Consider the following 16,164-nt stretch of genomic DNA (forward strand, 5'->3'; position numbering starts at 1 on the left):
AGACAGCAGCACCTAAGGAGCCACATGCATTTCCAAAAGTGGTTTCAACAGTAACCTAATAAGTAATCTTGACAGTGCTCAGGATTTTGTACTGCACTGACAGAGGCGACTGCAGAAAGAAAAGAGCTGGCTGTTTGTCTAAGCATTAGACAAACCCATAAAAAAAATCCAGCCCATAAAAAATGCCTTAATTTTATAATGCATTGATAATTCTTTACAAGAAAACACACTAACAAAGTCCCAAGGTAACAAAGGGAAAAATTCAAATTAAAAAAAAAAAAAACACACAAACAACAGAAAACAGCAATCAAACCAGTAAAGGTAACAGTACCTGAGACAGTGCAGAATTCCGGTTCATCAAACCCTTAGTCATTTTAAATACAGGATCCCGTTCTGCTATTACATCCATTGTCTTCTTCCCAATGAATTCTAAGGCATCTAAACCCCCGCTAATAATGTCCTTTCCCTAGATAGCAACATCAATGTCATTACTACTATACTGGGAAAATACATTTGCATATATTGTGGGGGGTTTGTAGCAGTCCAGGGACTTAAAACTCAGGGCCTAGGTGATGTCTATGAGCTGTTTTCCTCAAGGATAGTACTCTACCACTTGGGGAACAGCTCCACTTCCTACTTTGTTTGCTGGTTCATTAGAGAGAAGAGTCTTGCAGATTTTCCTGCCTGGGCTGTCTTTGAACCACAACCCCAGGTCTCAACTTCCTGAAGAGCTAGGTTTACAAGCATGAACCACCAGTGCCCAACCATTTATATGTTTCAATTCTTTAAGAGTGACTTACAATACTAAGTACTGGGAAGAATGTGGAACAGCAAGGGAAATAAATACACACCGCATGTGGAACCATAGTAGGTTCTCCTCTTTGGAAAACTGGCCAGTATCTACTATGCTACATATGTGTAGTGGTTCATCAGAAGACAGCTTAATTGTACAGTGCTTGCCTAGCATGCATGAATCCCTGAGAACAATTCCTCAGTACAACAGGAAATAGCACTGTGACTCAAGTGGTAGAGTGATAGCCTTGAGCAAAAGAAGCTCAGGGACAGTGCCTGGGCCCTGAGTTCAAGCCCCAGTATTGGCCAAAAAAAAGACATAAACAAAAATATTCAGAGCAGCCGTATTTGTGATAGCTACAACACGGAAACTATTTCAATGCTTAACAACTGTGGGATAAATAAAATATAACATAGTGACAAAATGGAATACCACATCCAAAATACAACATGGTCAAATAATACAAAAATGTTGTGGAAGAAGCTAGATACAAAATGTACTATAAGTATGTAAAGTATAAAAGCAAACAAAATTAATCTAAGATAAAAGTCAGGACTATAGTTATCTTCCTAGAAGGGGCATACAGTCTCTTAAAGATTCTGAACAATGCTGGGCGCTGGTGGCTCACACCTGTAATCCTAGCTACTCAGGAGGCCGAGATCTGAGGATCGCGGTTCAAAGCCAGCCCAGGCAGGAAAGACCGATAGACTCCTATCTCCAATAAACCACGAGAAAACCGGAAGTGGCGCTGTACCTCAAGTGGTAGAGCGCTCGCCTTGAGCTGAAGAGCTGAGGGACAAAGCCCAGGCCTAGAGTTCAAGCCCCATGACCGACAAAAAAAAAAAAAAAAAAAAAGATTCTGAACAAGTTCACATTATGAAAATTCACTGTTTTAATTTTCAGTATGAAAATTAAGAAAAAATATAAAGCATAAAGCTAAAGTATAACCAAATATTGTAGTGTAGTGCATGCCTATAATGCCAATACTCTAGAGACTAAGATATGAGTATTGTGAGTCTGAGGCGAGCCTAAGCTACATTCATATCCATTCAAGGATGCTCGGGCTACAGAGTGAAAAGAATAAAAAGAGAATCCAAAGACACAGTGTATGCCTATAATCACAGCTGCTTACAAAGTAGAGGCAGAATTGTAGTCCAAAGCCAGCACAAGCAAAACCGATGATCAGAACCAAAAACAAACTAGCTATTTCTGCTTTCTAGTTGCCATCGTATGATTGATTCTGCTTTGCCATGCCCTCCCTGCCATTTTGAACTGACATCTCTGAGAATATAGAGCAAAATAATAACTACTCCCTGTAGATAGATAGATGGATAGATAGATAGATAGATAGATAGATAGACAGACAGACAGACAGACAGACAGACAGACAGACAGACAGACAGACAGACAGACAGACAGACAGACAGATAGATAGATAGATAGATAGATAGATAGATAGATAGATAGATAGATAGATAGATAGATAGATAGATAGACAGACAGACAGACAGATAGATAGACAGGTAAATAGGTAGATAGATAGAGGCATGCAGAAGAAAGGACTAAGGATGTGGCTCAAGTGGTACTTCATATTGCCAAAAGAAAGAAAGAAAGGTTCCAATAGCCAGGCAATGGTGGTCTGCTGACTCGTGCCTGCAATCTTAGCTTCTCAGCTACTCTGCAGACTGAGAGCTGAAGATCATATTCGAAGCCACCCAGACAGGAAAGTCCATGAGATTCTTATTTTCAAATGACTTCTCAAAAAATTTAGGAAATAGTGCTGTGGCTCAAGTGGTAGAGTGCTAGCCTTAAGTACAGAAAGGGTCAGGGACAACACTCAAATCCTGAGTTCAAGCCCCAGGACTGGCAAAAGAAAAAAAAATATTGATCTGCACATAGTAAACATTTTTCTAAACAAGGGGAAACTATAGTCAGAAACAGATCAATGGTTGGCAAATGCTGTGAACAGACAGAAAGGTGTGGCTACAAACTGGCATGAAGGAACTCCCTCAGATAATGAAAATATTCTTATATCTCAGTGAGCCATACAAATACAGAAAATATTCTGTATCTGTGCATCACAATATACTGTGATTATACAGTATTAACATAACCATTATTTCTCAACACAAAGGCATATTGCAGAAAAAAAGTTTTACTGTATGAAAATTATAGCTCAACTTTGTCCTAAAAGACTATGCTGATTCTTAGTATGGGAATCAATATACATTACAAAGATGAGTATGTTTCAAGAATAATTAGTTCTGTTTACCTTTAAAAATCTTATACTAGATCAACTAGTACACCAAGTAATTTAACTATATTATATCAAACACTCTATTATGGAGAGAACTTTTGCTTTCAAGTTCTACACTTGCCTTCCTATACAGCAACTAGAAAACCAGACAAAATAGAAGAAAGAACTATTTTTAGATACTACACAAAAAGACAAAAAAAAAACCACTTTGGTCCAGGAGAAAAGAGAAACAAAGTCAACCCCACAGCTGGGCTTTCTGCCTAGAGAAAAGTTCCAAACCCCAACACACAGAGGAGAACCTACAGACAACAGAACACTCACAGGCAATGTAAGTCAGGGATAAAGTCTGGTATCAGGTAAGGCTGAAGCAGCTACCACTTTAAAGTCAAAAAACTTCAGAGGATACAGCTATATAAGTAAAATTTTCCAAGAATCTACAGATGTGCTGATTTGTCTTTATCTGAGTAATACACTGTTCAAACACTAGGTAACGTCACACAGTTGGGAGAAGAACTAGCATAAGTAGTAAGCAACACAATCCCCATAGCTCAAGCTATGCTGAAACATCTGGTTTTTAAACAACCAAAGTGAACAGATTTCACTGAAAACCTGAGGAATAAGAGTGAATTCAGAGGAATCAGGGCGCAGCAGTAAAGATAAACTAGTCCTTAAGATTGAAGGCTAAAAGGCATACAATGGAAGAAACAAAGCCTCTTCAACCACTGGTGTTGGGAAAAGTGGGCGGCCACATGCAGAAAAGTAAAAGTGGACCCCAGCCTATCACCATGCACCAACATCAACTCAAAATGAATTAAAGATCTTAACATTAAACCTGAATCTCTGAAACTACTGCAGGACAGAGTAGGAGAGACACTTGAACTTATAGGCACAAGAAGAAACTTCCTGAACAGAGTCCCAGAGTCCCAACAAATTAGGAGAGTGACTCGACAAATGGGACTACCTTAAAATAAAAAGCTTCTGCACAGCTAAAGCTATCGCAACCAAGCTAAAAAGACAACCAACTAATTGGGAAAAATATTTACCAGCAATATATCAAACAAGGGGTTAATATCTAGTATATACAGGGAACTCAAGAAACTAATCCCAGGGGAAGGGGAAAAACAAGTCGTTTAAATGAGGATACAGGAGGACCCGTTGCAACAATGAGAAGTACAAATTGTTATGTCAAAAAAGAACTTTACAACTTGGGGGGGGGCGGGGAGATTTGGTGATGGGGCCGGGGGGAGGATGGGAAGGGATGGGTAGGGGAAACAAAGGAGGAGGCTACAATGCTTGATAAGAAATGTACTCATTATCTTGCCCATGTAATTTTAACCCCTCTGTACAGTATTTTCACAATAAAAAATAAATTAAAAAAAAAAAGAAACTAATCCCTCTCAAACCTAACAAACCAATTACTAAATGGACAAGGGAATTAAAGAGAGACTTCTCAGATGAAGAGATAAAAAATGGCAAAGAAACACATGAGGGAATGTTCACCATCCCTGGTGGTGAAGGAAATGCAAATAAAGACAACCATGAGATACCACCTTACCCCAGTCAGAATGTCCCACATCCACAAATCAGCCAATGACAAATGCTGAAGGGGACGTGGAGAAAGAGGAACCCTATTACACTGCTGGTGGGAATGTACACTTATACAACCACTTTGGAAAGCAGTCTGGAGGGTCCTCAAAAAGCTAAATATTGACCTCCCTTATGACCCAGTCATACCACTTCTAGGCATCTATCCTGAACAACAGGAACCAGTATACAAGGACACATGCACCTCCACTTTACTGCAGCACTGTTCACAATAGCTAGGATATGGAAACAAACCAGATGCCCCACCACAGATGAATGGATCCAAAAATTGTGGTATCTATACACAATGGCATATTATGTAGCCATTAGAAATGACAAAATAATGACATTTGCAGGGAAATGGATGGAGCTAGAAGAAATCATGTTGAGCGAGGTAAGCCAAAAGCAAAGAGACAAATGGTGTATGGTGTCCCTGATAAGTGGATGTTAAATCCAAAATGTTAGGTGATACAACAAAATTAACAAGACTTAAGAAACAAAGAACTGGAGAGGTTCCGGGAAGATGGCGGAGGAGAAGCTGGAATCTGAACAAGCTCTCGCATAGAAAGCAGTTTTAGAGTTCCAGTGAACAGGACTAAGCCAGAGAATCACACCAAGTGTGCCATCACAGGACAGAGAGTTAGACAACAGAGGGGAAGCCAAGGAAACACATCAGCTGCAGCTGCGGCGGCAGGGTCGCGGCGGCGACCACTGCTGCGGGGTCATACCTGAGACACAGAGAGTCCGGGACGAAGGAGCCGGACGCAGCGGACGAGCGGATTCTACTCAACACCAACAAGAACTGACAAGGAGCGGACATCTTCATCCTGCTGTTTGCAGACCAGAGACGACCCAGGATCCAAGACTCGGCGTGAGTACAAGCCCGACGTCCTCACTCCTTCTCAGGGAGCAGAGGAGGGAAGGCCACCCCTACCCCCCCCAGCACCGGTGATCTCCATCTTGGATACCGACAAAGCTCGGAGGAGCTGCTAGCTCCAGCTCAGGCCTTGGAATAAAACGAGTCATTTAGCAGGTCACAAGAACTTAACGGCGAAGTGACCTGCCAGACTCAGCTCCATCCAGGAAAAAGTCACCCAGCTCAGGCGCCAGCCATTGGAGTGCCTTGACTCACAGGGTAACCAGAGCCAGAGGCTGCCCCTCCCTCTAGCAGCCACCACAATCAATTGAAAAACAGAAACCCTGAGAATGGCTCCAGGCTGGGCGCTGTGAGCTTTATCACAAAATAGCCCCAGGGAAAAGCTACTGTGTGTTGAAAGGCCTCAACTCTACCCAGAACCTAGCCTCATCACCACATCCCCCTCTTTTGTGATTCTCAAAGCAGATCACCCTCCCAGAAAACTAACCTGGGAGGGGGATCTCAAAATCTTGGGTAAAGCAGAGCATTTTTCTGCCTCTTCCAACCAACCGACTTAAGAAACCAATCAAGCCACAGGACCTCAAGCTGACCAGAGACTCCAACAAGAGACTGGTTACAGACAAAAGGGAGATACAGGATTCTTCCCACTCCTCCCCCCCCAAAAAAAAAAATCAAAAGACTTTTTTTTCTTTTTTTCTTTTTTTTTCTTCTTCTTCTTTTCTTTTTTTTGCTTGTTTTTTGTTTTTTGTTACCATATATATATATTTTTTTCCCTTCTAAAACTTTTATTAATCTTTAATTTTTGCCTCTTCTGAAAAAATAATTGTTTTCCAGTAACTTTTTTTTTCTCATCTTATAATTTTTATTTTAGGAATATGTGAATGAGCGTTTTCCTTTCTTTTCTGTCTTCTTTCTCTTTTTCTTTCTTTCTTAATTATCTTTTTGTTTTTTGTCTAGCTCTACTGAACTTCTGATCTTTTCTTCTCCCTTTCCCATCCTTAAAGTTTTTCACATCTCCTCTATGTCCCTCCCCTTCTCTGAACATATTCACATTCCTCTCTAAATAGACGGTTTTTAACCTCTATAATAACATTAATTTTTATGTTTCTATTTTTTTCTGGTCTCTCTTCATTCCCCTTTCCATCTCTTCTTTTTCTCTCTCTCTCTACTTGCATCCTACCCAACCCATTTCCTGCATTGTGATTAGGACATAGTTAACTCTCCCTGTGCCTCCCCACACCAATCTATTCCTATTTTTTACCCACATCTCTCCCTAATCCTAATAATTTCTGGTTTTCCAAATTCTTTTCTGTGGTTCGAAGTCTAACATATAGTTGTTTGATGTTGAATAGATTGTACCTGTAGACTATTGACTGTACAAAGGCAAACTTTGGTTGATGGTTGCCTTAAGATAGTGTTCTAGCACAAAACTGGTGCAATCTTCATCTCAAATGGGCCGAGTAAGCCGGAAAAACACAAGAAAAATGGCAAATTCGGGTATCTCAATTCCCAATCTTGATAATCAGGGATTAGAACAGATAAAGAATAATCCAGAGGAGAGTTCCCAAATAGCTCTACAAACACTAATAGCAAACATGATAAATGAGAAGTTTGACAATGTACAAAGGACTCTGTATGAGCGTGATAGGGAGAGAGAGGAGGCATCCCAGAAGTTTATACAGGAATATCATAAGCGTGAGGATGGTACTCAAAAACTGATACAGGATTTGCGTGAACAACTTGAGAATACTCAAAGAGAAAGGGAGGAATGGCATGAGCAGGCAGAGAACACTCAAAGAGAACTGCAGGAATCCCACGAATGGGAGGAAAGAGAACTGCAGGAATCCCACAGACGGGAGGAAGCTAATCAAAGAGTAATTCAGGAATTGAGAGACCAGGTAGAGAATACACAAAGATCACTAAAGGCATTCATGGAATCCATTAACAAAGAGCTGAAGGAAGTCACGGAGACCACAAAGGGAATGCTGAATGGAACCCAACAGAAGGAATGGGAGTCCAAAGAAACCATAACCAATCAACTAAGTGATTTGAGAACAAACACTGAACACCAAATTAAGGAAGTAAAGAAATTCATACAAGACCTAAAACAGAGCTTCAACAAAGAACTTGAAGCCATCATAGCTGACCAATTAGAAGGAAAAGAGATAAAAAACAAAGTAGAGAGTCTTGACAGCAGGTTAGACCATGCAGAAGATCGAATCTCAGGGATTGAAGACAGCCTAGATATTATAGAGAAAGAACATACAACCATCCAAGACAAGTCCAAGAAATATGATAGGTCTATCCAACACCTGGAAGACACCATCAGAAGGCCCAATCTAAGGATAATGGGTGTAGAGGAGCACCTAGAAACAGAAGTTAATGGTCTAGGAAATTTGTTTATCAGGATCCTAGCAGAGAACTTCCCAAATATACAAAAAGATAGGCCTATTCAGATACAAGAAGCTTTTAGAACCCCAAATAGACCAGACCAGAATAGGACATCCCACCGTCACATTATAATCCACACAGGATCAACCCAGACCAAGGAAAAGATCCTTAAAGCTGTCAAGGAGAAAAGGGTAATCACCTATAAAGGGAAACCAATTAGAATTACCTCAGATTTCTCAGCAGAGACAATCAAAGCAAGAAGAGCCTGGAATGACGTATGCCATGCCCTAAAAACAAACAACTATCAACCAAGAATACTGTACCCAGCTAAACTCTCCTTCATAACTGAAGGCCAAATAAAAACCTTCCAGAGCAAAGAAAAATTGAAACAATACATCTCCACCAAACCAACCCTACAAAAGATTCTTAAAGATGTCCTACACATAGAAAACCAACAAGACCTCAACAAAGGCCAAGAAACTGCACCCAAACTGAGAATCCAAGAACCTTAGGAAGAACCCAGTTTTCGCAGCCCCCAAGAAGGTGGATAACATGGCAGGAACTCCCAAATACCTCTCAGTCCTATCTCTTAACGTTAACGGACTGAACTCTCCAATTAAGCGACATAGACTGTCTAGTTGGATTAAAAAACAAGACCCTTCTATCTGCTGCCTGCAGGAGTCACATCTTGCCCGTAAAAACAAACACATTTTCAATGTTAAAGGCTGGAACAAAATCTACCAAGCAAACGGCCCTCATAAACAGGCGGGAGTTGCAATCCTAATATCAGATAAAATAGACTTCAAATTAAAATTCGTGAGAAGAGATAAAGAAGGTCGCTACATACTAATTAAAGGATCTCTCCTTCAGGAGGATATTACAATTCTAAATATCTATTCGCCAAACAATGGAGCACCCAAATTTATCAAAGAAACACTACTTTCCCTCAAATCCCATATAGATCCAAAGACATTAATTGTTGGGGATTTTAACACACCACTCTCCCCACTAGATAGATCAACTCGGCAAAAACTCAACAGAGAAACCGCAGATCTAAACAGCTGCATAGATCAACTAGACTTAACAGACATTTACCGAACATTTCACCCAGCAGCATCAGAATACACGTTCTTCTCAGCAGCACATGGAACGTTTTCTAAAATAGACCACATTTTAGGCCACAAAGCAAACGTCTAAATTCAGAAACATTGAAGTTATACCTTGCATTCTCTCTGACCACAAGGGAATAAAATTAGAACTCAACACCAAAAGCCACCAAAGAAAGTCCGGTATCACATGGAGGCTGAACAACACACTGCTGAATCATGAGTGGGTCATGGAAGAGATTAGAAAGGAAAATCAAATGTTCATGCTATTCAACAAAAATGAACACACAAATTACCAGCTCCTCTGGGACACAGCAAAGGCAGTACTCAGAGGCAAGTTTATAGCTCTGAGCTCCTACATCAACAAATTGGAGAGATCTGAAACTAACAATTTAATGACACATCTAAACCTCCTTGAAAAAGAGCAGCAAGATAAACCCCAATCCAGTAGACGGAAAGAAATAATCAAAATTAAATCAGAATTAAATGAATTAGAATCCAAAAAAACTATAGAAAGAATCAACAAAACAAAGAGTTGGTTCTTCGAAAAACTTAACAAAATTGACAGACCCTTAGCAAACCTTATCAGAAAAAGGAGAGAACACACCCAAATTAATAAACTCAGAGATGAGAATGGAAACATCACCACGGAAACAACCAAGATTCAGAACATTATAAGGGAATAATTCTCAAAACTTTATGCTAATAAGTTTGAGAACTTGACAGAAATGGACCTTTTCCTAGCAAATATTGACATGCCAAAACTGAACCAAGATGAGTTAAACCAGCTTAACAGGCCCATATCAAGCATTGAAATAGAAAGAGCAATAAGAGACCTCCCAACTAAGAAAAGTCCAGGACCAGATGGTTTTACAGCGGAATTTTACAAGGCCTTCAAAGCAGAGCTCACACCAATACTCCTCCAACTCTTCAATGAAATTGAAAGAGAAAGCTCACTACCGAACACATTCTATGAAGCCATCATAACCCTCATCCCAAAACCAGGCAGGGACTCATCAAAGAAAGAGAACTATAGACCCATTTCTTTGATGAACATTGATGCAAAACTTCTCAACAAAATTTTGGCCAATCGACTTCAACAATTCATCCAAAAAATCATACACCATGATCAAATAGGATTCATTTCAGGGATGCAAAGCTGGTACAATATACGCAAATCAATTAATATTATTCATCACATCAACAGGAGCAACAATAAGAACCACATGGTAATCTCAATAGATGCAGAAAAAGCATTTGACAAGATCCAACACCCCTTTATGATGAAGGTTCTGGAAAAATTAGGAATCCATGGATCATTCCTCAATACAATAAAGGCTGTATATGACAAACCTACAGCCAGCATTATACTCAATGGTGAAAAACTAAAGCCATTTCCTCTTAACTCAGGAACAAGACAAGGATGCCCACTCTCTCCACTTCTCTTCAATCTAGTATTAGAATGCCTAGCTACAGCAATAAGACAAGATGCAGACATAAAGGGGATCCAAATAGGGAAAAAAGAAATAAAACTCTCCCTCTTTGCAGATGACATGATCTTGTATTTAAAGAATCCCATAGACTCCACTCCCAAATTACTCAAGCTGATTCAAAACTTTGGCAAAGTAGCAGAGTATAAAATTAACCCCCAAAAATCAATGGCTTTTCTATATGCCAACAATGAGAAAAGTGTGGCTGAAATTAGGAAAGCAACTCCATTTGTAATAGCCCCACAAAAATAAAATACCTAGGAATTAACTTAACCAAAGAAGTGAAAGACTTCTATGATGAAAACTTTAAAATCTTGAAAAAGGAAATCAACACAGAACTTAAAAAATGGCAAAACCTCCCATGCTCCTGGATTGGCAAGATTAACATCGTGAAAATGGCAATACTTCCCAAGGCTATCTACAAATTCAACGCGATACCTATCAAAATTCCACCCTCATTCTTCAAGGAAATAGAAGAGGCAATCCCAAAATTCATATGGAACAATAAAAGACCCCGAATAGCAAAAACGCTCCTCAACGGAAAGAACACTGCTGGAGGAATATCAATACCAAATTTCAAACTCTACTATAAAGCCATAGTAATCAAAACAGCTTGGTATTGGCATAAGAACAGACCTCAGGACCAATGGAATAGAATTGAAAACCCAGAAATGAACCTACAGACCTATAGCCATCTAATCTTCGATAAGGAAGGTAAAACAATAGAATGGAAGAAAGACAGCCTCTTCAGTATATGGTGCTGGCAAAATTGGTTAACTACATGTAGAAAACTAAAGCTAGATCCTTATATATCACCCTGCACCAGAATCAACTCCAAATGGATCAAAGACCTTGAACTCAAAGCAGACACTCTGAAAACATTACAGGATGGAATAGGAGAAACCCTAGGACTCCTTGGCTCAGGCCGAAATTTTCTGAATAGAGACCCGGAAGCACAACAAATCAAAGAAAGGTTGGACAAATGGGATTGCATAAGGTTGCAGAGCTTCTGCAGGGCAAATGACATAGCTAGCAAGATCAATAGAAAGCCCACCGATTGGGAGAAGATCTTTACTAGCCATACAACAGACAAGGGTCTCATATCTAAAATATACTTGGAACTCAAAAAATTAAACCACCCAACAACAAATCCTCAAAGAAACAACTGCCCAATAAATAAGTGGGTGAAAGACTTAAAGAGAAACTTCTCTGAAGAAGAAAGAAGGATGGCCAATAGACACATGAAGAAATGTTCAACATCCCTAGCCATCAAAGAAATGCAAATCAAAACAACATTGAGATATCACCTCACACCAGTTAGAAAAGCAAAAATCAAGAACTATAACAACAACAGATGCTGGAGGGGATGTGGACAGAAAGGAACCTTACTTCATTGTTGGTGGGAATGTAAACTTGTTCAACCACTTTGGAAAGCAGTATGGAGGTTCCTCAAAAGACTTCACATAGATCTCCCCTATGATCCAGCAATCCCACTTTTGGGCATTTACCCAAATGTATACAAACAAGACCACACTAAAGCTACCAGCACAACTATGTTTATTGCAGCATTATTTACCATAGCTAAGATATGGAACCAAGCCAGATGCCCCTCAGTAGATGAATGGATCGAGAAAATGTGCTATATATACACAAAGGAATTCTATGCCTCCATCAGAAAGAATGACATTTCCCCATTTGTTAGGAAATGGAAAGGTTTGGAAAAAATTATATTAAGTGAAGTAAGCCAGGCCCAAAGAAGCATAGGTCCCATGGTTTCCCTTATTTGCAATATCTAGTATAGGTATGAGTCAAGCGGAAAAGGTCAGATAATGTGATATTAGGAAAATGAACCCTTAAATATGTATTTTAATGTTTTCGTTTCTTTCATGCATGTGTTTCTAATGCATTTATAAGATTATTTCTTTGTTGCTTTGTATGTCCCTCCCCCACAGTGTAACCCCCGCTTTCACTATATTTGATGTCAATATAACATGTGGAGGAGATGGGGATAAACAAGTCGTTTAAGGATTCAGGTGGACCTGTTGCAACAATGAGAAGTACAAAATGTCATGTCAAAACCAACTTTACAATGTCGGTGTGGGGGGGGGGCGGGGGGTATCATTGGGGGGGGAGGGGGGAGGCTGGGAAGGGAGGTGAAGGGTAAACAAAGGAGGAGGCTGCAATGCTTGGTAAGAAATGTATGCATTATCCTGCCCATGTAATTGTAGCCCCTCTGTACAGTATGTTCTCAAATAAAATAAAATTAAATTAAAAAAAAAAAGAAACAAAGAACTTCCACTCATCTGGTCAACCCACTACTAAATAACTCCATGCTCCTGATCACATGTATGGTATATATGTGTACACCAGAGGAGAACCAGGAAGATGACACAGAACTAGAGGGAATCAGGGAAAAACATACAACAGCGGGACCCATCAGCTGCACAGGACATTGACCAAAATGAACTAAGCAACTTAATGGCAATTATGGGAGGGTGGGAACAAATGGGAAAGAGGGAACAGCTGATACTATGCAAAACAAAAGAAATGTACATACCACCCAATGCGGAAGAAATGACTGTATCACAAAGCTCATAGAACTCATAAATGTTATACCGTAATAGACGATTTGTTCCAGGAAAGTTAGAATGTGTTTGTGACTTTAACAGCATCACTATCCCACAATACTGTGAAATTGGGGAAATTATGTAATCAATCACAATAAAAAAATAAAAATTAAAAAAAAAGATTGAAGTCCACACTAGACTCCCTCTAAACAAGCCTAACAGAGAAGGAAATGGTGACACTGTCCAAAAAGAAATGTACTCTTAGCAGGGCACCAGTGGCTCACACCTGTAATCCTAGCTACTCAGGAAGCTGAGATCCGAGGATTGTGCTTCAATGCCAGTCTGTGAGACTCTTATCTCCAATAAACCATCAGAAAACTACAAGTGGCATTGTGGCTCAAGTAGTAGAGCACTAACTAGCCTTGAGCTCTAGAGGTGAGAGGCAGCGCCCAGGCCCAGAGTTCATGTCCATGACTGATAAAAAAGAAATGAACTCTTTACCCACCTTATATAACTGTAACCCGTATCTTTTAGTAACAGTTAAAAAGTTTTTAAGTATGAATCTGAATTGGGAAAGCAGGACAGGGTCACTGGTGACTCATGCCTATGGTCCTAGCTACTCTGGGCTGAGATCTAAAGATCACAATGGAAAGCCACCAGGGCAGAAGAGTCTGTGAGACTTTCATCTCCATTTATTTATCCGGCAAAAACGAGAGGCAGGGTTCAAGTGCCAGCTGTGGAGGAGGGAGACAAGGTAGACTGTGAAGACGGAATTCAAGCTCCAGTGCCAGAACATACACATTAAAAAAGAAAGAGGCTGGGCACCGGTAGCTCACAACCATAATCCTAGCTCACAACCATAATCCTAGCTACTCAGCCTTGAGCAAAAAGGTCAGGAACAGCACCCAGGCCCTGACTTCAAGCTCCAGGAACATCACACACACAGACACACACACACAGACACAGACACACACACACAGACACAGACACACACACACACACACACACACACACACACACACACACACACACACACACACACACAGCAGAAGACAACATCCTTAAAGGAACATGACAAAATTGCAAAAAAGATACCAAGTGATTTCATTGGTATCTTTTATCTCAAACTTCTAAAAAAAACCCATCTCCGGTATACTTTCTTTCACAGTGAAATTAATGCTTAGAAATTTTAGATGGGAAAGACGTTAGGATGAAAAAGCCACCCATTCTATTCTGGTACACTTAATATTCAACTAAAATCTAAGTCCACAAAACTTCCACTGAGTAGTGGGAGTTCTCTACTCATGAGACACAAGTAAACACAACCTAAATTCTGTTCTCCATGCTAGTCTTCAAAGGTATAAAAAAAGGTGTATTCTCCCTATCTCCTTTCCTTAGATTTTCATATTCATGATCCATTAACTCTCTAACTTTTTAAGACATTAATACTAGCCACTCTTCCCAGGGTTCTCCATGATTTTTATTCCCCTTCTAAAACATGGCTCTGAATGACAAATATCCTTCAAGTCTTATGAAATCACTGCTGTTTACTATCCAAACATACTTCTAACTCCTGTTTTCCTTGTCCACTAAAAGCAATTCCTGATAAAAATTTCTGAAAATGCCAACACTTTAATCTTCCAACATCTCAAAGCATCAGAGTTAGACATTAAACCATTCTAGCTGCTGGGAGCATGAGGAGAAATGAAACTTCCTGTCTCTGTAACTCCTGAATTTGAGCTTATCTGTTTGAGAATACCATACCTGCACTCACAGCATGATCTGACAACAATTACAAAATCATAAAGAACCCAACAAATAAAAGTGAAGATACCAGGCCCCTACATTCGCCAAAATAACATGCAATACTCTATTTGTAGAGTTCTTCAGGGAGAAAAATAAATTCATTTTTAAACACATAGTGTGTTAGTCACAGACAAAGTAGCCTCACTTATGCAAGCATCATTAAGAACAGTGCCTCATATATGGAGTAATTTGCCATGTCCCATGAAGTTATCTCTCCATTCTACTGACCCATGCACTATGGACCCGAAAGTAGGTCAATCCAGTTCTCTCTTAGGTATTCACAAGTAGTGATAGTGGAACCTATTAGTATCTGATAGGTATGTATGCCAAGACACAATATAACTCTGAAGATGGAGAAAGACAGGTAGAATAAATCTCCTTCCAGAGAAAAATGATAGAGATGAGCACAGAGTATTAAATGAGAAACAATAAGGGCTATGAGAGATGAAGAAAACAAACTGGTTTTTCAAAACTTTTCCATATGGATTAGAAGTGCAGGTTTCCTTTTGATCAATACAAACTTTCAAGACTAAACCTTGGCACAGGCCAAATTTTTCTTAAAAGAGACCCAGAAACACAACAAATCAAAGAAAGATTGGACAAATGGGATTGCATGAAATTGCAGAGCTTCTTGCATGGCAAAGGACATAGTTAGCAAGATCAATAGAAAGCCCATGGATGGGGAGAAGTACTTCACTAGCCATACAACAGACAAGGGTCTCATATCTAAAATATACCTGGAACTCAAAAAATCAAATCCTCCAAAAATAAATCCTCAAAGAAACAACTACCCAATAAATAAGTGGGTTAAAGACTTAAAGAGAAACTTCTCTGAAGAGGAAATAAGAATGGCCAATAGACACATCAAGAAATGCTCAACCACCCTAGCCATAAAAAAATGGCAAATCAAAACAACATTGAGATACCACCTCACCCCAGTTAGAATGGCTAGAATCAAGAACTCTAATAACAACAGATGCTGGAGGGGATATGTACAGAACCCTACTGCATTTTAGTGGGAGTGTAAACTTGTTCAACCACTTTGGAAAGTAGTATAGAGGTTCCTCAAAAGACTACATAGAGCTCCCCTATTACCCAGCAATCCTATTTTTGGACATATACCCAAATGATCACAAACAAGACCATCCTAAAGCTATCAGCACAACTATGTTTACTGCAGCATTATTTACCATAGCTAAGATATGGAACCAACTCAGATGCCCCTCAGTAGATCAAGAAAATGCAAAAAAGAAAATAGAAAAAAGGCTAGAATGTACCTCAGCTCAATGGCAA

The 16,164-nt window shown here is 39.6% G+C and overlaps 1 long non-coding RNA gene across 4 annotated transcripts in view; it reads right to left on the bottom strand.

The window, feature by feature from the left end:
- The window catches only part of LOC138822089 (uncharacterized), a 57,733-nt gene that overhangs the window by 21,946 nt on the left and 19,623 nt on the right, over positions 1-16,164 (bottom strand). The window lies entirely within an intron of this gene.

Source organism: Dipodomys merriami, unplaced genomic scaffold, assembly GCF_024711535.1.
Source record: "Dipodomys merriami isolate MVZ:Mamm:240054 unplaced genomic scaffold, mDipMer1.0.p SCAF_980, whole genome shotgun sequence".
In the NCBI taxonomy this organism is placed as follows: Eukaryota; Metazoa; Chordata; class Mammalia; order Rodentia; family Heteromyidae; genus Dipodomys; species Dipodomys merriami.